This window comes from Odocoileus virginianus, chromosome 16 (genome assembly GCF_023699985.2).
Source record: "Odocoileus virginianus isolate 20LAN1187 ecotype Illinois chromosome 16, Ovbor_1.2, whole genome shotgun sequence".
In the NCBI taxonomy this organism is placed as follows: Eukaryota; Metazoa; Chordata; class Mammalia; order Artiodactyla; family Cervidae; genus Odocoileus; species Odocoileus virginianus.
In genome coordinates, this window is record NC_069689.1 from 18,818,630 (window position 1) to 18,843,734 (window position 25,105).

Here is a 25,105-nt window from a genome sequence, read left to right on the forward strand (position 1 = left end):
CTCGCCTCCCTGGGACCACGGCCCGCACGCGGCCAACACAACATTGGAGGCCACGCCCACAAGGGGGCGGTCCCTTCTGCGGGCCTCTTTGATGGGCAGGGGCGGTCCTCCTGAGCCTGGAAGGAGTTAAGAGGACTGGGACGCCGGTGTCTCTGCTGCCGTTTACTTTTACCGGTTCTTCCTCAGTCCGCCTAGATTTACGAAAGACAGTGTTGAGACCTGCGGCAGGAGGTGGGAGTAAAGAAGATATCTCTGTTTTTAGGCAGCTTACTTTCTAGCGGCAGAGACTTATTAGGTAAACCAGCCGATGGATAAGACGGTTTCAGAGCTTTATCAGAGCTGTAAAGACAAGATGATAAGTGACTGGAGGTGGGAGAAGCACTTTAAATGATGTGGTCAGGGACGGTTTTTCTTTGAGGAGGAAACATTTGAGCTGAGACCCAAAAGATAGAAATGGCCAGTAAAGGACTTTTTATACAGGTGTATTGTAGTTATTTTATGCAAGCTGTTCACTGAATATTTGAATTAAGTCTAAAATCCACATTTAGTAATTCAACAAATACTCAACACTTACTTTGTACATAAAGAAAGTGAAAGTGAAGTCGCTCAGTCGTGTCCGACTCTTTGCCACCCCGTGGACTGTAGCCTATCAGGCTCCTCCGTCTATGGGATTTTCCAGGCAAGAATACTGGAGTGGGTTGCCGTTTCCTTCCCCAGGGGATCTTCCCGACCCAGGGATCGAACGTTGGTCTCCCGCATTGTAAGCAGACGTTTTACCGTCTGAACCACCAGGAAGTCACTTTGTACATGAAATGAAGTGAATTCGCTCAGTCGTGTCCGACTCTTTGCGACTCCATAAACTGTAGCCTACCAGGCTTCTCCGTCCATAGGATTTTCCAGGCAAGAATACTAGAGTGGGTTGCCATTTAGGATTTGGCTAATTTGGCCCTAATTACAACTCTGTAACATAGTCCAAAGGACCCTAGAGGTTAAATAACTTGTCTAAGATCATGTGCCCCGTATTACGGAGCCCACATTATTACAAAGCCTGTGCCCTTAGACTCTGGGAGTAATTATAGCTCCTTCTTTTCTTCCTGTCAAGTCAGGATTAGTCCAGTCCAGTAAACAGAAAATTTTCAGCATAAGGAAATAATAATAATAGTCTGTAATTGTAATTGTGCCCTTATTAAGCTTGTTGTTGTTCATTCGCTAAGTTGTGCCTGACTCTTTGCAACCCCATGGACTGCAGCATCCCTGGCTCCTCTGTCCCTCTCTGTCTCCTGGAGTTCGCTCAAATTCGTATCTATTGAGTTGGTGATGCTGTCTACCCATCTCATCCTCTGCTGCTGCCTTCTCCATTTGCCTTCAGTCTCTCCCAGCATCAGGGTCTTTTCCAGTGAGTTCACACTTTGCATCAACTGGCCAAAATAGTGGAGCTTCAGCATCAGTCTTTCTAATGAATATTCAGGGTTTATTTCCTTTAGGGCTGACTGGTATGATCTCCTTGCAGTCCGAGGGACTCTCAAGAGTCTTCTCCAGCACCACAATTTGAAAGCATCAGTTTTCAATGCTCAGTCTTCTTTATGGTCCAACTCTCACATCTGTACATGAGGGCTGACAAAACCATAGTTTGACTATATGGTTGTCAGCAAAGTACTTGGGTTCAATCCCTGGGTTGTCAAGATCCCCTGGAGAAGGAAATGGCAACCCACTTCAGTATACTTATCTGGGAAATCCCATGGAAAGAGGAGCCTGGCAGGCTACAGTTTGTGGGATCTCGAAGAGTTGGACACAACTTAGCAACTAAACAAAAATATATTTTTACCCACTTCATTATTCTTGCTGGGAAAGCCCCATGGACACAGTAACCGAACAGGCTACATACGGTCCATAGGGTTGCAAAGAGTCGGACATGCTGAGTGACTGTGCATGACCTCATTAAGTTACTGTGCCCTCATAACAGTGTACTCTGTTAAGCATTGGACGTGCTTCACCTCGTTTCATTTTCACAGCTGCCATAAGAAAGGAATTGTTATTATTCTGTGGTAGGTGACTTCAACCATGAAATTAAAAGAAGCTTGCTCCTTGGAAGTAAAGCTATGACAAACTTAGACAGCATATTAAAAAGCAGGGACATTACTTTACTGACAAAGGTCCGTCTAGTCAAAGCTACCTGATGCAAAGAGCCGGCTCATTGGAGAAGACCCTGATGCTGGAAAGGCTGAATGAATGAGGAGAAGGGGTTGACAGAGAATGAGATGGTTGGATGGCATCACCAACTCGATGGACATGAGTCTGAGAAAGCTCCAGGAGTTGGTGATGGACAGGGAAACCTGGAGTGCTGCAGTCCATGGGGTTGCAAAGAGTCGAAACACAACTGAGCAACTGAATTGAACTGAGGTGGCATTGTTTTTCCCAGCTTTTAAGTGAGTGTTAAGGATGTAAAAAATTAAGAAACAAAAGCCTGTTAAGGATGTAAAAAATTAAGAGAAACAGAAACCTGAATTAAATAGAGTTGGGAGACCAGAGGGAGAGCTCTCCCAACCCATGACCTAGCACAGCCTAACAACAAATAGAAAGATCCCTTTTCTGTCCTGACAACAAGTCAGCCAATGAAAACGCATTTGTTTACTATAGCCCTCCAACTTTTCTTTCCTTTTCTACAAAATTATTCTCCTTCCCTTGGGGACTTGCAAGTGGCTCACCATGGTTGTAGACCCCACATTGTAATCCTCTATCGATCCCAAATAAACCCATCTTTGCTGGAGAAATACCTGGTAGTCTAGTTTCAGGTCAACAAGGATTATACATCTCACCTGTTGCTATGTGGCTGCAGTGCATCCTTAGGAAGAATGTCCTTTCCAGCTTTACTAATGTCAGGCTTGATCATGTGACTTGCTTTGGCCAATAGAATGTGACTAAAAGTATCTTTCACCACATCCGAGCAGTTGTGTTAGGAGCCATTATGTATTTCTACTAGCACTCTTGATCTTTTTCTTCTCTCATGAGTATGCCCTGTCCCAGATGGAGCTGCTCCCTAAGCCTGGGTTCTGGAAGGAAAGACATGTGAATCCCGATGAGTCACATGAGCAAAAAAAGAAAACTTGGCTTTTAAAGATTTAAAATGGTTTCTTACACAGCCTTACCTAATGAAATCTGATGAATACATACCCCATTTAACAGATGGTGACCCTGAGATGCAGAGAGGTTTAGTAATTTTCCTGAAGTCAAGCAAGGAGTTGGTAGTACATCTGGAATTCAAACCTGTATCAGTGTGACTCCAGAAACAATATTGTTAATCATTGAAGGGATAAGGATGATTCAAATGAGATTCAAGTCAGATCTCCTATATGAAAAAATTGGCAGTGGGCAGGCTACCCCACTGTTTCAAGAATTCCCACCCATACTTCCTAAGAGTCAGTGTATACAGACCTACCACCCAGAAGTCATTGGGACTGGGCTACATAAGCTAGAGAAACAGCACAACCAACAGAAAGAGGTTACAACTTTGCCTTTACAAGACTCATGCAAAAAACACTAACCACAGAAGAAAAGACTGAAATTTGGACTTTGTTAAAATTAATAATTTCTTTTCATCAAAAAAAAAGCAAAAGCAACAACAACAAAAATCAAGAAAACATTAACAGGATGAAAGGCAAGTCAAAGATTGGTAGAACATGTTTATAATACATATATCTGACAAAGGATTTGTATTCAGAATATATAAAGCTCTCTGATAAATCAATAAGAAAGACCAATCAACCCAACCAAAATGGACCAATATCTTAAATAAGTACTTCAAAAGAGAAAATATCCAATTGGTCAAAGCACAGGGAAAAGTGGTCAACACTATTTATGAATCATCAGAGAAATGCAAAATTAAAATCAGAAATACTATTTTTTTTTAGCTGAGCATAGACTTTACAGACATATGTTTTAAATAACTAAGTTTCAAACACAGAGGTACATAAAAAATAGCTGATAAACTTTTCTTATATTTTTTCACCAAAATGGAATCCTCATAACTATTGAAAAATATCCACCATCTTTACACTAGATTTAAAAAATAATACATTTAACATCAAAATATTATGAAAGATGTATAATGTCTTAATAACAAAAGGCTTAGCACTATCCCTTTAAAACTCCAAATTCTGTCTGTGTGTTTGAATGTAATCAATAAGGTTTTTGAGATGTAAATTCAATAAACATTTATTTAATCACCAATTCATTCATGCAGGTGTTTGGTTCCCTAGATTCTTTATATTTCTTTTTCCCTGGATGGAAGCAGAAGTAAATGATATTAGAGCCACGCAATAAAGAAATACTTTCTCACGTCCACCATAAGTGCTAAAATGTAAAAAGATGGAAATTACCAAGTACTGGTGAGTTTATGGAGCTACTAGAACACTCATGCATTTTTAACAGAACTCTTAAGTGATAGAACCACTTTGGAAAACTTGGACTGTATCCATTGAACCTAAATATAGGCCTTCTCTTTGAGCAGGCATAGGGCCACCCTATGAGTCAGAAGTTCCACTCAAGACAAATGGGGGCAAGTTCCATCAAAAGACATGTACAATGAAAAACAAGAAACTATACAGGCCACAACATGGATGAATCAGACATACTTGAGTTAAATAGTGTTGAGTTAAAAAAAGGCAGTCACAAAAGACCTCATACCATATAATTTTATTAATATGAAAGTCAAGAACAGGTGAAGTTAATATATGATTATAGAAGGTATAATAGTAGTTACCTTTGGGGGGCCAGACATTGACTAGGAGGGGTCATGATGGAGGCTTCTAGGATGCTGACAATGTACATTGTATGTAAGAATTGATTAAGCTCTGTACTTAACAACTGTTAAGTTTATTGCCAATATATTATCCCTCAATTAAAACAATTTAAAAAATACACATACTCTTTGAGAAAGTGATTTCTCAATTTCAACTTTTAGGAAATTATCCTACTTAATAATTTTGTATATGTGTGTGTATACACACATATACAAAATTATTACACACACATATACAAAATTATTAACTATAGCATTGCTTATAATATCCAGTATTGGAAACAAGTTAAATGTACATTGATTTAAAATCTTGGGGGGACTTCCCTGATGGTCCACTGGCTAAGAGTCTGCCCTTCCAATGCAGGGGGCCCAGGTTTGATCTCTGCTCAAGGAATTCAATTCCACATGCTGCAACTAAGATCCTGTGTGCTGCAACTAAGGCCTGGTGCAGCCAAATAAATAAAAAATTTTTATTTGAAAAAGAAAAAACTTGGTATATTCATGCACTGGAATACTATGCAGATGTTTTCTTAAGAAAAGAAAAACAAAAGTTCTTATGTAAGGATATAGAGTCTATGCCCCGACCAGTAATGCTGAAGAAGCTGAAGTTGAACGGTTCTATGAAGACCTACAAGACCTTCTAGAACTAACACCCAAAAAAGATGTCCTTTTCATCATAGGGGACTGGAATGCAAAAGTAAGAAGTCAAGAAACATTTGGAGTAACAGGCAGATTTGGCCTTGGAGTACAGAATGAAGCAGGGAAAAGGCTACCAGACATTTGCCAAGAGAATGCACTGGTCATAGCAAACACCCTCTTCCAACAACCAAGAGAAGACTCTACACATGGACATCACCAGATGGTCAGTAAATAACGAAATCAGATTGATTATATTCTTTGCAGCCAAAGATGGAGAAGCTCTGTACAGTCAGCAAAAACAAGACCAGGAGCTGACTGTAGCTCAGATAATGAACTACTTATTGCCAAATTCAGACTTAAATCGAAGAAAGTAGGGAAAACCACTAAACCATTCAGGTATGACCTAAATCAAACCCCTTACGATTATACAGTGGAAGTGACAAATAGATTCAAGGGATTAGATCTGATAGAGTGCCTGAAGACCTATGGACGGAGGTTCGTGACATTGTACAGGAGACAGGAATCAAGACCATCCCCAAGAAAAAGAAATGCAAAAGCAAAATGGCTGTCTGAGGAGGCCTTATAGATAACTGTGAAAAGAAGAGAAGCAAAAAACAGAGGAGAAAAAGAAAGATATACCCATTTGAATGCAGAGTTCCAAAGACTAGCAAGGAGAGATAAGAAAGCCTTCCTCAGTGATCAATGCAAAGAAATAGTGGAAAACAATAGAATGGGAAAGACTAGAGATCTCTTCAAGAAAATTAGAGATACAAAGGGAACATTTCATGCAAATATGGGCTCAATAAAGGACAGAAATGGTATGGACCTAACAGAAGCAGAAGATATTAAGAAGAGGTGGCAAGAATACACAGAACTATACAAAAAAGATCTTCACGACCCAGATAATCGTGATGGTATGATCACTTACCTAGAGCCAGACATCCTGGAATGCAAAGTCAAGTGGGTCTTAGGAAGCATCACTACGAACAAAGCTAGTGGAGGTGATGGAATTCCAGTTGAGCTATTTCAAATCCTAAAAGATGATGCTGTGAAAGTGCTGCACTCAATATGCCAGCAAATTTGGAAAACTCAGCAGTGGCCACAGGACTGGGAAAGGTCAGTTTTCATTGCGATCCCAAAGAGAGGCAATCCCAAAGAATGCTCAAACAACTGCACAATTGTACTCATCTCACACGCTAGTAAAGTAATGCTCAAAATTCTCCAAGTCAGGCTTTAGCAGTACGTGAACCGTGAACTTCCAGATGTTCAGGCTGGATTTAGAAAAGGCAGAAGAACCAGAGATCAAATTGCCAGCATCCGTTGGATCATCGAAAAAGCAAGAGAGTTCCAGAAAAACATCTATTTCGGCTTTATTATATTTAAATGCCAAAGCCTTTGACTGTGTGAATCACAACAAACTGTGGAAAATTCTTAAATCTGCCTTTTGAGAAATCTGTGTGCAGGTCAGGAAGCAACAGTTAGAACTGGACATGGAACAACAGACTGGTTCCACATAGGGTAAGCAGTACGTCAAGGCTGTATATTGTCACCCTGCTTATTTAACTTATATGCAGAAACATATAAGAAACATATAACATGTTTCTCATGTGTGAGAAACACTGGGCTGGATGAAGAACAAGCTGGAGTCAAGATTGCTGGGAGAAATATCAATAACCTCAGTTATGTAGCAGACACCACCCTTATGGCAGAAAACGAAGAACTAAACAGCCTCTTAATGAAAGTGAAAGAGAAGAGTGAAAAAGTTGGCTTAAAACTCAACATTCAGAAAACTAAGATCATGACATCTGGTCCCATCACTTCATGGCAAATAGATGGGGAAACAGTGGAAGCAGTGACAGACTTTATTTATTTGGGCTCCAAAATCACTGCAGATGGTAACCGAAGCCATGAAATTAAAAGACGCTTGCTCCTTGGAAGAAAAGTTATGACCAAATCAGACAGCATATTAAAAAGCAGAGACATTACTTTGCCAACAGAGGTCTGTCTAGTCAAAGCTGTGGTTTTTCCAGTGGTCATATATGGATGTGAGAGTTGGACTATAAAGAAAGCTGAGCACTGAAGAATTGATGCTTTTGAAATGTGGTGTTGGAGAAAACTCTTGAGAATCCCTTGGACTGCAAGGAGATCCAACCAGTCCATCCTAAAGGAGATCAGTCCTGAATATTCATCGGAAGGACTAATGCTGAAGCTGAAACTGTGATACTTTGGCCACCTAACGCGAAGAACTGACTCATTTAAAAAGACCCTGATGCTGGGAAAGATTGAAGGTGGGAGGAGTAGGGGTTGACAAAGGATGAGATACTTGGATGGCATCACTGACTCATGGACATGAGTTTGAGTGAACTCCGGGAGTTGGTGATGGACAGGGAGGCCTGGCGTGCTGCAGTCCATGGGGTCACAAAGAGTTGGACACGACTGAGCAACTGAACTGAATTTAACTAAAGGATATAGAAAGAGCTCCAGAATCTTACCAACATATGATTGTCTTAAAAAAAAAAAAAACAGAAGTTAAAAAAATGGTGTTTGTATGCTATCATTTGTGTACAAATATCTTTTATGAGTAAAATCTGTTTCTTTGCCTCTTTGGAAAACTTGGCTGGGCAACATATGGGAGAGGGTGGTTTTTTCTTCAATGAATCCTCTTTGATATGCTCCCTTTGAACACTGTACAATAAGAATCTATTTTTTAAATATTAAAACAATTCTTAACTTTGAACATCCTTGGAGGCCTAATGCACTCCCCATGTCTTCATAGCCCTGCCTCTCAGTACCACTTGACACCCTTCATTTATGTCTCATGCCCAGCCCTGCAGGCTTTCTTCAGAGATTTTGTGACCCTCATTAGAAGGTTCCTGTATTCCTTCAACTCCAGGTTTTTATGATTCTACTCCTTGTTAAGTAGCTCTGAAGGATGAAATTGTGAACCTCCTTATGCATTTCTATCTTCCAGCAGCAAGAGGCACTTACTACTTAAAAATATGTATGTGCATATTATATTTGGATTAACAGGTAAAATGAGGATTGCTGGACTGTTTTGTTTATAGAGCACAGATTCCGTGAATCTGTCCTAGATGACACCAAGGAATTCCATATTCCTGTACCTGTTTGGGAGTTCCTCCAGCTTGGCAGGCCGTTTCTGGTGATTTCTACGTCATCTGGAATGCTGAGATGCTCTTGGAAATGAGTCCCTCTGCCATGGCACTCCTGATGAAACCTCCTAGGCCCCCATTTACCCCGCACTCTCAGCGGGTCATGAGCACTTTCTGCTCAGAGGCCTCCCACCCCCATTTGACCCCATGTGGGCAGCAGGGCTGGGTGGAGAAGAGGCTTTGAATATTCCTGGAAATAACACATGCCTGAGAGTCAACAAACAGCACACTGTGCCTTGCTTTGGTGTCATAACAACTCCCTTTCTCTCCTAGGGCCTCAGTTTCCTCATCTGTAAAATGGGTGGTTAGTGGTTTTGAAGGTGTATGTGAGTGATTTTTATACCATGGTGTTCTTTCTTTAAAGGAAATCTTATGTCTATACCTCATACATAAAGTACATACAAGTGAAGCGCTCCTGATTAAAGACGGTAGATGAAGAGGGTGAAGATGGGGAGGAGGGTATGCAGATCCGCTTCCAGTGTTTCCCTGTGCCCCACCTAGAAGCTCCTGATGTAGCTCCTAGGGAGTTCAAAATGTCTTTGCACCTGTACTGGGTGTTTTTTGTTTGGGTTTTTTTGGCCATGCTGTAAGGCTTGTGGGATCTTAGTTCCCTGACCAGGGATTGAACCCAATCTGGCAGTGAGGGTGTCAAGTCTCAACCACTGGACCACTAAGGGGTTCCCTGGTTGTTCTTTAAGAGTCTCACTTTGAGGTTCTGGGGTTCTGTGGAAGACCAGTCCTGCTTGGGTGCAGGGAAGGGACCTACATCTTATCTTCTTTGTGCCATGAACACTTTTGCAGAATTGTGTGGCTTTTTTTTTTAATAATTTTTTTCTATTTTAAAATTTTTATTATATTTATAACTGAGGGCAGGAGGAGAAGAGGGCAACAGAGGATGAGATGGTTGGATAGCCTCACCGACTCAATGAACATGAGTTAGAGGAAACTCGGGGAGACGGTGAAGGACAGGGAAGCCTGGTGTGCTGCAGTCCATGGGGTTGCAAAGAGTCGGACAGAACTTAGTGACTGGACAACAACAATGGCTGTGCTGAGTCTATGTTGCTTCTCACAAGAGGGCTTTCTCTAGTTGTGGCAAGTGGGGAATCCTCTCTAGTTGCAGTGTGCAGGCTTCTCCTTGTGGTGATGTCTCTTGGTGTGGAGCACAGAATCTGTGGCACGTGGGATTCAGTGGCACACAGGTTTTGTTGCCCCACGGCATGTGGAATCTTCCCAGACCAGGGATTGAACCCGTGTCCCCTGCATTGGCAGGAGGATTTTCAACCACTGGACCACCAGGGAAGTCTTCACTGTTTTATTTTTAACAAGTTTGTCAATTTAAGAAGTCTGAATTCATTTTCATCCCATGATATCATAGACAGTCATCTGCTGAAACAATTCTTTTTAACAGATCACTGTTTTAAAAAGTCATAGATATTGTAAGTTCTGTATAAACTAGTGGATAGCACGTTGGTTCCTTAGTTTTTATTTATAAGCCTCAACTTCACTGTAGAATAAAGAAAGTAAAGCAAAGAAAGCATAATTGGTCACTTGTTTAGAACAACATTATTTCTGTAATTTGAAGCTTTCTAAATGGACAGGTTCAGATCTGATGTAACTCTACAGGATTACTTAATAAGTAGGCTATGTTGAAATTGTACAAAAGGTTATTAACTTTAATAATTAATAGCTTAAGGAGCACTATGTTACTAATTGCTATTCCAATTCAAAAACCTGTTTTTGAATTCTCAGGAAGTAGCTTGTGTATACAATTAAGTCACCTTACACTCAGGGGAGTGTCAATATGTAGACACTCAACGTTCAACAAGAACTTTGGCTTTAGGGAAGACAGAAACATTTAAAATAATGACTTTAATCATCATTTTAAGTATATGATAGGGTTTCCCTGGTAGCTCAGTGGTAAAGAATCCACCTGCAGAATTTGTATGCAGGACGTGCGGGTTTGATTCCTGAGTTGGGAAGATTCCCCGGAGAAGGAGATGGCAACCCACTTCAGTATTCTTGCCTGGCAAATCCCATGGACAGAGGAACCTGGTGGGCTATAGTTCATGGGGTCGCAAAAGAGCTGGACATGACTTAGCAACTAATCAACAACAACAAAGGGAAAGTGTGCTTTAATTAAATACATATCATACCAGTGATGCTGGCAAGGTTGAAAGTTATTCCCAGCTTGGACAGCTATAAAAATGTGTGTATGTGACAAGACAGTAAGATTAAAAAGCAATCCTTTTGAAATAAAGTCTTAAAAATATTTTGTTCACAGAGGTTTGTATCAACAGTATGCATTTTATGATGATAACTTGTACAGATCGAGCACCCTAGGGCTCTCTTTATATCCTAAAGAAAATGAACATTCACATTATTCATGGGTTGTAGTGAGTTTAAAACAGATTAGCTGTACACTTACCTCCTAGACAGGATAAACTGTCCTGGAGGCTTTCAGGTTTAATACCATCATTAAAGCTGTTTGCAAAAGGAGCAGAGGATTAAAAAACAAAACAAAACTTTAAAAAAACAAAATATTTTTTCCTGGGTGTGGAGAGTTGTTTATTTGCTGTTATAACAAGCAAATATCATTCATTAAGTCAAAAATGGAAGGGGCAGGCTCACCAACACTATTTGAGCAAGCTGAACAATCCACATAATTTAAAAAATGAAGGTCATATACTCTAATCACGAGTCCCAATTAAGCAGTGTCAAAATGACACCTATTTCTTTGCTTGCTTTGTGATCACACCTCTTGGAGATGTTAATGGATCTCCTGGCATTCGGCTTCTTTTTCTTTGCAAGTTTTGAAATCTGAAAAAGACTTTGTCCACACTTAGTGTGGTATCTCCATTGTCAAACTCTCCACAATAATTGGGTGCAGACAACAGAGTGATCAAATGCTTCTTGGCAAAAAATTCATACCCAATCTTCTACCACCTTACAGGCTCTACATATAAGATCCAAATCATACTTATGGAGAAATTTGACAACCACTTCTCCACCACGTGTGAAGGACACTCCTCTGTCATTTTTATCCCAGCCTAAGACAACTTTACCAGGTCACACCACAAAAGGTCACAAAGAAGACCTTGATCTGGTACATCAGAGGGTCACATAGTTTTCCAAATCTGCTCCACTTATTGAAGATCTGGTGACAAACCTCCAGGACAGCAGAATATTTTCTTGTCCAGGAAGGTGAAGGCTGCTACTGGTAAACAGATAAAGCAGTCTGTGAAACATAGTGTAACATTGTATCTTTTACATTCATCACAAAATCCATACATTCTATTGATACTGGCACATTTGTGGTTTCTGGTGAGAAGAAAAAAAGTCTCTGGATAATGGATTTTTTTCTTTAGCCAATAAAAGGCAGATAGTCTCCAAAGTCCGCATCCCCCACTATAGCTTGCTTTCTAGTGGGAAACCACCATACTCCAAAAGTTGAAGCAAATCCGAGTATTGCCTGTGGTATACACCACTATTTTGAGCAATGCTGCAAGTTCTAGTAGGATGGGCTGACTGAGAAAGACCTGGTGGAACTTTAAGCACAGTTCTCTTTTTTCATTCTCCTGTAGCCAGACATCCTTGCGCAGCTTAGACCCTTCGTTTGCAGCAGCCGTTGGTTGAGGCTGTTGATGTTGGGTTTATCTGTACCTGCCATCGCCTACTCACAGCTGACCCTCCTGCAGGCGTGGGCTCACACCTGGGGATTTATACCTCCTTTCCCACAGCCAGGGGCACAGAGGTGGTGGTCGTGGTGGAGGTGCTAGCAGAAGCCATAGTGGGTCCCCTCCTGCCACCTCATTCCCTGCATCCTCTTTCTCTCCCCACTGGAATCCTGAGGCAGAATTGCATTGTTAGATATATAAAATAATATGCACAGGATGATAAAAGAAACTAGATTGGAAATAATTGAAATACAGTTATCAAAATATTTTTAGATTATGTGATTCAATAATCTATGTACTTTTAAAATCAACACATCAAATAACAGTGTGTAAAATGAAACCCAGCCTCCCTACTCTGGCCCACAAGGTGTTGCTGGAAATCTCCGCTTTCTATGCACCCATGCCAAATAGAAATATGGAGACAGAGGTTTGCAGGAAAGAGAAGGCATAGCTTTATTTCTTTGCCAGGCAAAGAGGCAACACAGAAGGCTAGTGGTTCCAGAACTGTGTCTGCCCTGGAGGAGTTAGTGAGAAATTTTATAGTCAGGGCTTGCAGTCTGGAGAAGGAAATAAGGCTCAAGCAGTGACAGGCTTGCATTCTTCCTTCTTTTGCAAAATTTCAGAACAGCCACAGCCAGAGCTGGCATCAGGTATAACTGGGGTTGGTCCTCTCTGCAGTGATCTGCCCATGACATTCCTTCTGAAATGAAGAACGTTTCAAGGTAGTGTTACAAAGGAGGGTGTGGGGGAAAAGAATGCCAAGTGCAAGATAGAATTCACATAGGCTCAGAGAGTGATTAGCTTGATGAAGTAGTAACCTCTAAAGAGTAACCAAGGTTGCTTAACTCTTTTGGTCCTGTTTATGCTGTTTCTCCAGCCTGTTCATTGTTCTCTTATTTCCCTTATTTGTGAGAAAAGTCTCATTTCTATCGTTGCTGCAGCAAAGGCCTTGCAGGATCTGGCCCAAGCTGCCCTCGCCATCTCCATCTGGAACTGCTCTTCCTTAGACTCAAAGCATCCGGCCATCCCACCCTCAAGAACACTGGCCTTGATGTTCCCACTGCCTGGAAATTTCCTCTCCGCATGTCCCCTCTTCTCCCACTACCCACAGTTCCCACTTCATATCATTGGTTCCCTCCCATCCTTCAGGTCTTGATATAAAATTCTCCCCTTCTGGAGGCTTCCCTGGCCACCCAGAGTCAACTAGCTCCTGTCCTTCTCCACATGGTACCTCATTCTTTCTATTTATAATATTTACACTAATTTCATTTTGTATAATTTGTACACTTATAATTATGCAAATTTATTATAATTTGCATAGTGTGTATATATGTTTAGTTGTTTATTAGTGTCCCTCTCCCCTCCATGAAAGCGTAGACCACACCTGTCTTTCTCTGTGTACCTAACACCTGGGACAGGGCTCTCTACTTCTCTCTCTGCTTCTCTCTCTGCTCTGCGTGTGCACGCTCAGTCGTGTCCGACTCTTTGCGACCCCATGGACTGTAGCTCACCAGGCTCCTCTGTCCATGGGATTTCTTAGGCAAGAATACCAGAGTGGGCTGCCATCTCCTTCTCCGGGGAATCCTCCTGACCCATGGATCGAACCCGTGTCTTGCGTCTCAAGCAGGAAGAGCATTGGCAGGCGGATTCTCTACCACTGCGCCACCCAGGAAGCCCTTGGTAGGTGCTTATATACTTGTTAAATGAATGAATGCAGTGGTCCCACCCTGTGGATTAGAGGAGCTGGTTGCATGAGATAGGCAGGTATCTCAGAAAGAATCTATTGCATATGAAAGTATCCAGTATAATACCTGGCACACAACAGGAGCTTAATAAATGGTAAGTATGATTTTTATGTCCCTCTGAGTTTTCCCCTGCGTGATCTTCTACTTATTCTTCTCTACCCACAGTCCGCATCTAAAGTCCTAGTTCCTTCCAGAATGAAGATGTGGGCCTTGTCACGGTCTCCCTGTACCCCTCCATGCCAGCCTGCCTAAACCACAAGACCTATCTGCCTCCTTCCTCCCCAAACTCATCTCAAGTAGCTACCCTACTTGGTTTTCAAAGACCCCAGGGACATGGAGATGGTATCTTCTGCTGCAATGCTGGAGGAATTCCTGACATGCAAGCATAGAAAAGCCTGGTGGAGTTCCCCAGGTCTGAGAGGAGGGGTCTTCACCACTCCACAGGGGAGACATCACCTTTGCAGTTGCATGTGAATTTGGTGGCATGACCAAGGGGCAGGGCCAGCGCAGCCCCCTTGCCTCAGGAGCCAGGAGGCTGAGAAGGAGGTGATGGTCTCAGGATGGAGGGACAGTGAGTGGGGCTCCCTGGTCACAGAGGGCAGAGGAAGAGAGAAGTATTTCCGAGCCTCGTGATAGTGCCCAGGAAGGGGGCATGGCCAGTCCTTGATATCATTCCCTTGTAAACTGACTGTTAATCACGGTTTGGGGATTTGCCATCTGAACGCAAGTGGGGTAGCCAAATAAATGTGTGCTCGTTTCAGCTCACGCCCCCTCTCAACTGGCTTATTCTCCCACAACTAGGGAACGCAGCAGCCTAGCAGGGACTCAATGTCCAGCTTCACTCACCCAATATTATTCCCCCAATAGATACCCTCTGCTCTGTCCAGACAGGTGTCCCCACCATTCTGAAGACAAGCCTTGTGAACTCCCCAGCTGCTGGCCTTCTTTCACTCTGCCCACTCACTGTCATTCATTCACCCACCCATCCCACAGCGAGGCATTCAGGAGACATGACATCTGCTCTCAAGGAGCTCAAAGACTCTGTGGATAGATAAGGAAACTGACTGTTATAAACAGGGAGACCTGAGGAATGAATAAATTGGTGAGTTAATGCATAAGTCTGGGTGTGTGAACACACCTCAGTCTACTCACTCCTGTGGCCCCCACTGCATTGTGTTGTTAGGAGAACAACTGGCTGAAACCATGTGCCCTGGCCAGGCATGATAGTAACCACTTGCATGAGTTATCTTACCCAGGAGGTCCTGGGTAATGAACAATAAGAAATTTTTCTCTTGTTCAGTACAAACTCCTTTTCTTTCTTGAAACTGGCTTTTGGAAAATTCATTCACTGACTGATTCAACAAATATTTATTGAGCATTAAGGGAGGTCAACCCTGAATTTCACTGGAAGGTCTGATGCTGAAGCTGAAGCTCCAGTATTTTGGTCATCTAATGCACACAGACAACTCATTGGAAAAGTCTCTGATGCTGGGAAAGATCGAGGGCAGAGGCGAAGAGGGCGTCAGAGGATGAGGTGGCTGGACAGCATCACCTATGCAACAAACATGAACTTGGGCAAACTCTGGGAGATGGTGAGGGACAGGAAGGCCTAGCATGCTGCAGTCCATAGGGTTGCAAAGAGTCAGACACGACTGAATCGACTAACACTCTCACATGCACTTAGTACAAATCTAGTTGCTGGGGATAGGAACCAAAGGAACCAAGGTTATATTCTAATGAGAGAAGACAGAAAAGTCAAATTCTGGCATCTGAGACAGCGGTAAGTTCTATGGAGGAATGCAGAGCAGGGAAGGAGGGATGGTGTTTGGAACAGAAGTTGCAATTTTGAATAGGATGGTCAGGGAAGGCTGAATGAGGTGACACCTCTGTAAAGACCTGAAGGAGGTAAGAAGTGAGCCCAGAGGACATGGGGTGGGAAAAAGAAGAGTGTTGCAGCCAGAAGGGAGAATGAGTGTCGACACGTGGGTCGGGGCAAAGGGAGCCAGAACTGCCCGAGCATAAGGGGCAGAAAGACTGGAGGAGAGGGTGGAGAGGCAGGCAGGGCTCAGATAATACAGGTCCTTCTAGGCCATGTGAGAATTCTGCATTTTATCTTAAAAGTGTTAGGAAGCCCTTAGAGAATCTTGAGCAGAGAAATGCTTTAACTTGTTTAGCAATTCAGTATGAATTTTATGTGTCCACATGACTAGGTCAGGGCACGCCCAGATACTTAGCTCAACATTATGTTTGAGTGTGTCTGGGAGGGTGTTTCCAAATGCAATTAGCATTTGAAAAGCTAACGAACTTTCCTGGGTCTCAACTTGAAGCACGCACTTCAAGCCTTCATAACTGCATGAATTAATTCCATATCTTCATCATAGATACATATATATTCTGTTTCTCTGGAGAACCCTGACCAATACAACCAGGGTCCCTCTGGATGATGTGTTGAGAATGGATTGACTTGGACCAAGGACAGGAGCAGGACAGCAGTTTCTGGGTTACTGGAATAACCCTGGTAAGAAAGGAGAGTGCCCACCCCAGAATGATGGCTGTGGGGGTGATGAGAAGTGGTCAGATTCTAGAGCTGTTCTGAAGAGCATCAGTAGGATTTTGCTGACAGATCATGTAGGGAATAAAAGAAAGAGAAGGGACTTCTCTTTCTGGGGATCCAATGGTAAACAATCCACATGCTAATGCAGGGGACACAGGTTCAATCCCTGGTCCGGGAAGATCCCTCATGCCACGGAGCAACTTAAGCACATGTGCCTAGAACCAGTGGTCTGCAACAAGAGAAGCCACTGCAGTGAGAAGCCCATGCACCAAACGAAGAGTAGCCCCGGCTCGCTGCAACTAGAGAAAGCCCATGTGCAGCCTTGAAGACCCGGCACGGCCTAAATAAATAAATAATATACACTTTTCAAGGAAGGAAAGGGAAGTGTCAAGGATGAAGGCTGTAAGGTTTTCTGCTGGAGGACTTCGAAGGAGGACTTGACATAAATCAGGAAGAGCAGGCTTGGTGGGGAGGTCAGGGGCTCAGACTTGATCCAGACAAGTATGACAGGCCAAGTGGAGCGGTGTCAGGTAGACAATAGGAGGTGTGAGTCTGGAGAGAGTCCTGGCTGGAGAGAAAAGCTTGGGGTCATCAGCACATGGACGGAACTTAAAACCACGATGAGTCAGTCAGGGACTAAGTGGGGACAGAGACAAGGAGACATATAGGACTGAGCCCTGAACCTCCAATGTTCAGAGATAAGGGTAAGGAAAACCGGGAAGCGTGGGGATCCTGGAAGCCTCATGAAGAAAATGTTTAAAGGAAGAGGACGTGATCAGCTGCATCAAATTGCGGGGAAAGGGCATGATGGTATAATACAAAATACTCAGAGTAGGTAAATAAAGACAAAGAGCAGATGGGTGGGAAGTGGGGAGTGAGCATTGATTTGGGTAGAGGGTTTTCTTTTGGGGTGGTGAAAATGTCTTGAAACTCGACAGAGATGTGGTTGCACAACATTGTGTGTATTAAATGCCATGAATTTTACTTTAAAATTATTAGTTTTATGTTATGTGAATTTCACATCAAAAAAATTTCTGTGAGCAATCAAGCATGATAAGCATGATAAGATAAGCAATCAAGCATGAGAGATCTTGGAAATGACTAGTAGATTTAGAAGTGTGAAGGTCTCTGGTGATCTGGACAGAAGTTGTTTTGGGTGGGGGCGCATAGAGCAAAAACTTTAAGGAGAGTAAATTCACCTGAGAATGGCCCCGTGAGGGATGCCACAGGCTACAGTTCTCCCAGGAGCTTTTTACCTCTCTGCCCAGAGCATGTTTTCTTTCTGTCAGTTTTAGTCATTAACCTCAAGGCTCATTCGCCTCTGGAATCTGATTTTGACCTTGCCATCAGCAGATTTCTTAGACTTTTTTAACTTTCTTTCTAACTCCTTTTTGCATTTAAAATGATGGTTTTGTCCAACCTCACAAATTTTGTCAATTTGACGGGTGTCTAATGGTGCCTCCCCGTGGTTTTTAATATGTGAACGTGTATTGTATGCGTACATCTTGATATTGTCAGTTACAAGTTGGCAGTTGCCATGGGCACTCGCCGTCTGCTTCCGTAAGGATTAAATCATGTGCTGCTGCAGCTGCTGACTTTCAATACCCCCTGAAAAGAGTTCAGGCCAGAAATGAGGCCCTCTGTGCTCAGGGAGAAAAACTAGGGGGACAGATCTTCATAGAGATATTTTCAGGGGACGATTTTATGAGCCCCATTCTTGTATCTCTCCATATCTAGAAAAACGCTGAAATCCTTCATGGTGATGTCCACTCCTTGTAACTAAAAGGAACTTACACAAGAAGGCTTATGGGAACTTCCTAGATATAAAAGCCCCTCTGTGTCCCCTCTTTCTTGTATAAAAAGGGCATGGTCTCCTAGGCCTTTCTTGAGTTCCAAAGAGCAGACTTAAGCAGTTACTAGGGAAGTTATTAGGGAAAACAATCAAGAAACAATAGTTCAGCAATAGCAGTGAGACACTGTTAGTTCCTCCTCAAGGGATACATATATAAAACAACCTGACACATATCTTTGAGTTGTTCTGCAGAAATGAAGAGCCCACCTCACCATACCCCCACCCCCTCTTCCCCTGTTCAACATACTGATGGTGACCACATGCTGAGCACAGCATGTTGACCCCAGACTTGTTTGAATCAGGAGGTGGATGATTAAGATTCTTGCAACACCACCCTCACCACCACCAATCAGAAAAACATCATACACCCTGCAGCCCTCACCCCAAAAGTTGCCTTTAAAACTCCTTCCCTGGAAGCCACGGAGGAGTTTGGGTCTTTCAAGCATGGCCCTGCAATAAATGCTGACTTTCCTTCACTATAACCTGATGTCAGTACATCGGCCATGCTGCATAGTGAGCGAGCAGATACAAGTTAGGTTTGGTAATACCATATGCAGTTCTCCATCTGGCTTTTCCTGAGTTGCATCCTTTCACAATAAACTAGTGATCTAGTAAGTAACATGTCTCTCTGTGGGCCATTCTGTTAGGGGAAACACTGACTGAAGTTGCCCACCCTGGCCAGGCACCATAGTAACCGTCTGCATAAATTATTTTGTGACAGGAGGTCCTGGTAAGGAACACAGAATGAACAAGCCACCACCAACCAGAAGAACTTGGGAAAGGTCAAAAAAAGACACAGAGCTTCCCTGGTGGTCAAGAGTCTGCCCACAGTGCGGGAGACCCAGGTTTGATCTCTGGGTCAGGAAGATCTCCTGGAGAAGGAAAGAGCAACCCACTCTAGTACCCTTGCCTGGAAAATCCCATGGAGGGAGGAGCCTAGCAGGCTACAGTCCATGGGGTCTCAAAGAGTCAGACACAGCTGAGCGACTTTACTTTCACTTTCTTTCTTTCAAAAGAAGACACCAGTCCATATGTCCTACCAACATCCCAGAATTCCTCTTGCTGGAATCCATCTTGGTTGAGCAATGCATACCCAACCAGGAAGGACCCTGAGTCAGAATGATTGGCCAGAGACAACACAGAAAATAATCACATCACGTAAAACCCGAGACCGTGAGCCACAAGGCAGACCAGTTCTCCTGGGTCCCCATACCTTGCTGCTCTCCGCCCAGGTGCCCCTTCCCAATAAAGTCTCTTTGTCAGCCTGGGTGTCTCCTTGAACAATTCATTTCTCATTGTTGGACAAGAGCCCACTTTTGCATCCTGGAAGGGGTTCCCCTTCCTGCTACAATTCTAGCAAATTTATCAAGGAGGGCATTTTGAAGACCTCTGATTTATTATCAGTTTGTTAAGAAGTCCAGTTAACAACCTGGACTTGCAACTAGCATCTGTAATCCACGGAAGGGTGTTGGAAGCTCCAGTCTTCAGCTGGTTGGTCAGGAGAAACTAACACAGATAAGAACTTGGACTTGTGACTGGTCTCTGAAGTCAGGGGCTGAGGTGGGTGAAGGGCAGTCTTGTAGGACTGAACTCTTGACCTGCGGAGTCTGATGCTGCCTTCAAGTAGACAGTGCCAGAATTGAATTGAATTCCAGGACACCCAGTGAGTGTCTGAGAACCATCTGTTACATGGGGAACACCCACTCCCATGTTGGTGTAAAAAAAGGAACAAAGATTGTCACCCATCCTCCAGTTATACAAAGAGTTAATTCACAGTCCACGGCAGGTGCTCACTGACTGTGCACCCTGAGGAGAATCAGAGTGAAAAAGCAGGTGAGGCATCCAATGCTTTGGATAAATAGGATGAGGTTCCAGATAGTTAAGAACAGTCCCCTGCGTAGTCAAGACACATACCTCAGGAAAAATTTCAGTGACCCCAGTTTCTTGCATCTTCTCATACATAGAAAAGTGCTAAAATCATTAACTTGTAATTCTTGTTCTTTGTGATGAGCAGTAATCCTTCACCAAGATGCTTACTTGACTTCATGTTTTTCCTAGACAAGAACATTCATATATACGCTGGCTTCTCCCCTATCTTTTTAGAGCAGATCTTCAGAGATATCAAGAGGGTGTTTCTCAGGCTACCATCTTCAGTGAAACCCTGAATAAAACCCAGATCACAGCTCTTAGGTTGTGTGTGTGTGTGTATTTTCCATAGGCACTGGAAATTGGGTCTCAGAACACCAAAGAAAGGTCTATCCCCTGTCACCTACAAGTTGGCACCAGCCATCTACCCTTACAAGGACTAAAATTATGAGCCTCTGCTGCTGTTGACTTTCAGAACCTCCTGAAATGAGTTCAGGGCAGAGAGCAAAAATGAGGCACTCTGTCGTATAGAAAAAACTAGCAGAACAGGCCTTCAGATAGATATTTTCAGATATTTCAATTTTATTAATTAATATGAGCCAAATTTTCTCAAAATTGTCTAAAATATGGAGCAATTTTATTAATATGAGCTTGATTCTTATATCTCCTCATATCTCGAAAAGCACTGAAATCCTTCATGGTGATGTCTCTCCTTGTGACTAGCAGTAACCTTCTGCAAAAAAACATGTGCTTGATTGCATGTACTTCTTCACCCAAATCACATGTATATTGACCTTCCCCTGTTCCTCTTTGGAGAAGTTTCTCAGAGCTATCTGAAATGCTGTCTCACAGGCCATAGTCATCATTTTGCCCCAAGTAAAACTTAATTCATAACTTGCACACTGTGCTTTTTTTTTTTAGTTGGCACCCTTACATTTTCATTGCTATACCATCTAGTTTAATTTTGTCTGTTTATGACCTTCACATACACAGAGTTTTTGTGTATATTTTCTCCTGTATCTGGCTCATTTTGACAATATAAGGTGTTATATTTAGCCACATTGTTAAATGAGGAAATTTCATTATTTTATGGTATTCCATTGTACCTATTTGTTCTCTATCTAGAGAGAAAGTGTGTGTAGGGGGGGTGGGTGTCATGGGAAATTGGAAAGAGTGAGTCTGATCATTCTTCTAAGGAATTTGTTGTCAAAGAAAAGAAAAACGGGCAGCTTCTAGAGGGGATAGTGGGGTCAAAAGATGATTTTTTTTCTTTCCCTGCTTTTCTTTTTTTAAAGATTGGAGAAAATACAGATCTTTCTCTCTTCCAAGAAAACTCCAAAGGAGAAAGAAATAATGATAATGTAAAAGCGAGAGGGAAGTTGAAGCTATGCCCTTGAGTTGCTGAGAGGGGATGGTACACGTAGGGCATGCGTCAGGGGGATGCCTTAGCTAGGACCATGAACAATCTGTCCATCTGTCAACTGAAAGAAAAATGCACAGTTTGAAAGCTGTGAGTCAAGTTTTATCCAGGTTTTACTAAGGATTGTAGCCTGGGAGATAGCCTCTCGGATAGCTCTGAGTAACTGTTCCAAAGAGGCAGGGATGGGACTTCCCTGGTGGTTTGGTGGCTAAGACTCTTCGATCTCAATGCAGGGGACTCAGGTTTGATCCCCTGGTCAGGAAACTAGATCCCACATGCTGCAACAAAGAGTTTGCATGCTGCAACTAAAGATTCCCCATGTTGCAACAAAGAATAAAGATCTCAGGAGCTGCAACTAAGACCCAGTACAGACAAATAAATAAATAAGTAATTTTTAACAGAAGCGAGGGGAAGCTAGTTTTTGTGTGATTTTTGTGTGGTGAGGGAATACACTCAGTCAGCATACATCTTGGCAAAATGTTACCACTAGTCAAAAAGAACAGGTATCTCAAGTTAATGGTTATAGGCTTTTCTATGTACAACAGGTGTAAGAGGCAGGTTTCATAAGAATTCTTCCTGAAATGCATCAGACTATCTAAGGACCTGTTTGTCCAAAGCACAGAGCAGCCCGTTATCATCTTTAGTTTCCTCTGTCTGCAACACAGAGTGCTTCATCCTGTTATTGCCATCATCTCTTTGTCTGAAGAGTGCCCTGTTAGTTAGCAGCTGCTGCGGGTTAATCTCAGTAAATTTAAATGAAGGGTGAGATGCTATTTGTTCTTGCTTTGCTTGCACATCCTAACAGGAAGCAAAGCAGACTATGCAATCATAGATGTAGGTAGCAGGGTGGATGTGCTGAGGATGCTTGTAAGAGGTTCTTTTCACATGGATTCACTTTTCTCAGAAAAACAGAAAATGAGATTACCAACTGAAGATGATTGCAGAGGAGGTCATGGGGTTTTAGGAGTGAGAGAATGTGAAAACACTACTTGGCAGACTTGAAATTTAAATAAGAGAATTTGGGTGATTTCTGGGCAATCTTCAGGGCCCATTTGCAGTTGGAGGTCATGAATTTATAGCAGCCTGCTTACACAATGCCCTGCAGTGACCTTCTGCCTCATAAGCCCTAGGCCAGGCAGGGGAAACAATGGATTAGCCAGGTTCAGCTAAGCAAATGTAAGGAAGAGAGAAAGCCTATGAAAATGGTCATGGAATTTAAAGTGGGTTAATGGGTGTGAGGGCACAAGGTAAGTGGCAGACAGGGAAACATGCTGGGTGAAATGGATTGTAGAGTCTGGAGGGTTACAACGATGGTGAGAGCGGAGGTCCTGGAGAGAATGAAGTTGAAGGCAGGAAGAAGTGGCGGAGAAGGGGATGCTTGACATTGAGATTATGGAGGATTGGGAGTTCCTGGTTGCTATGAATTGTGTCCCCCCCAACCCAACCCCAGCTCATGTATTGAAGCCCTTATCCACAATGTGATTATATTTGGAGATAGGGCCTGTAAGGAGTTAATTCGGGTTAAATGAGGTCATACAGGTGGGCCCTGATGATAAAGGATTAGTATCCTTATAAGAAAAGAAACCAGAGAGCGCTCTTTCTTCCTTCCCATCCTCACATCACCACCCAGTGAGGACATGGTGAGATGGTTGCAAGCCAGAAGGAACGCTTTCACCAGAAAACAAATCAACTGGTACCTTGATCTCGAACTTCTAGCCTTCAGAATTATGAGAAAATAAATTTTTATTGCTTAAACTACTCCGTGTACGGTATTTTGTTATAGCAGCTTGAGCAGACTGATATGCTGGTAATGACACGATCTACTTTAGGATATGACAGAAATATGGGTTCAGGATGTTGGAAGGACTAGCAATGGGTATACTGGAATTATTGAGAATCATGACAGGCATTGTGCAGGGGAAACTGACAATGAGTCGTGAGCAGGGAGTTTGGTTCTGATGTCAGTAAAGACCGTAATGGGGAGAGATGGTGGTTGTTGACTCAGTGATGGATGTTGTTAGGGAGGACATAAGGCAGAACACAAAGGCTCTAAAGCCGAGTTGTAGAGTAGAAATCTCATCCAAACCCTGGTTGAAATCCCAGTGCAGACCCAGCTCTGTCTCTTATTTCCTGGGCCTCCTGCCTTCCCAGGCTTGTTGGAGGGGTGAATGAGTCAGTTCTAGGAAAGAATTCTGAGCATGCTGGTGGAATCATAATCTTGGCTGAGGAGCCACAGAACAGGCATTGAGCAGACAAGAAGCATCTTGTTCACCTTATGAAGGGTCCAGTTTCACCCCTGGATGGTTTGTGAAATCCCATGAAAATGCCCTTGGTGAAGGCAGCTCTTCAGGGAAAAATGTACAATAGTGCCACAGGCTGCAAGAAACCTCCACCAATAGCAGAGCCTCAGCTGATTTCATTGCCTCTTCCGTAGAGGAGGAGTGAAGTACAAAGTTCACTCCCACCTCAGGGCCTTTGCACTTGTTCCCTCTGCCTGGAGATGTTCACAGAATCTGCTGAATTCATTCAGCCTCCCTATTCTGACGGCCCAATCACCAATCATTCATCATTCCCTTATTCTGCTATTTCCGTGTCAACACTAGAAGGCAAGCCCCAAGGCAGCAAGAAATTTGCTTTATTATTCATTTCCAAACTCAAAAGCACCTAGAGCAATGCTCAGTAAATTTAAAAAAAAAAAAAAGAATGAATCATCTTAATCCTAAGCAAAGTTATTTGGGTGGGGTCCTGAGTCAAATTACCTCACAAAAATAATGTCCAGAGAAAAATACAAAAGGAGACATATACAAGAAAATTCATTGCAAATTATTTATGATAGGAAAAGACTGTAAAACACCCAAAGGGCCATCATTTGGGTAGCTGAGAAAGTTGTTCCATCCTCATAGTGAAAGACAATGTTCTCTGCCTAGATTCTCCATCATGAAGTTACTTGTTTTTCCTTTAGAAGAAATTATTTTGTGGAGAGGTACTTCAAGACTATGTAAATATCCTACGTAAATTTCTCAACCTATGTTCATCTGCTAGATTTAACATTCACTGATGTGTCTTACCTAAATTGATTATTGCTATTGCTGTTGTTTAGTCGCTAAGCTATGTCCAACTCTTTTGCAACCCTATGGACCGTAGTCTGCCAGGCTCCTCTGTCCATGGGATCTACCAGGCAAGAATACCGGAGTGGGTAGTGATTTCCTTCTCCAGAGGATCCTCCCAACTGCGTCTCCTGCTTGGCAGGCAGATTCTTTACCACTGAACCACCTGGGAAGCCCCAATTATTGCTATGATGACTGCCAAATCATGATTTTCTGATTATTCCATTATTCCTTCTACATTTATTAGTTAGCATTCTACTGCAAGTAAGTGCTTTCTTTT

The 25,105-nt window shown here is 42.7% G+C and overlaps 1 pseudogene; it reads right to left on the minus strand.

The window, feature by feature from the left end:
* Positions 1 to 11,333: 11,333 nt before the first annotated feature.
* LOC110126370 (serine/threonine-protein phosphatase PP1-gamma catalytic subunit B-like) lies at positions 11,334 to 12,274 on the minus strand (annotated as a pseudogene).
* Positions 12,275 to 25,105: the final 12,831 nt, after the last annotated feature.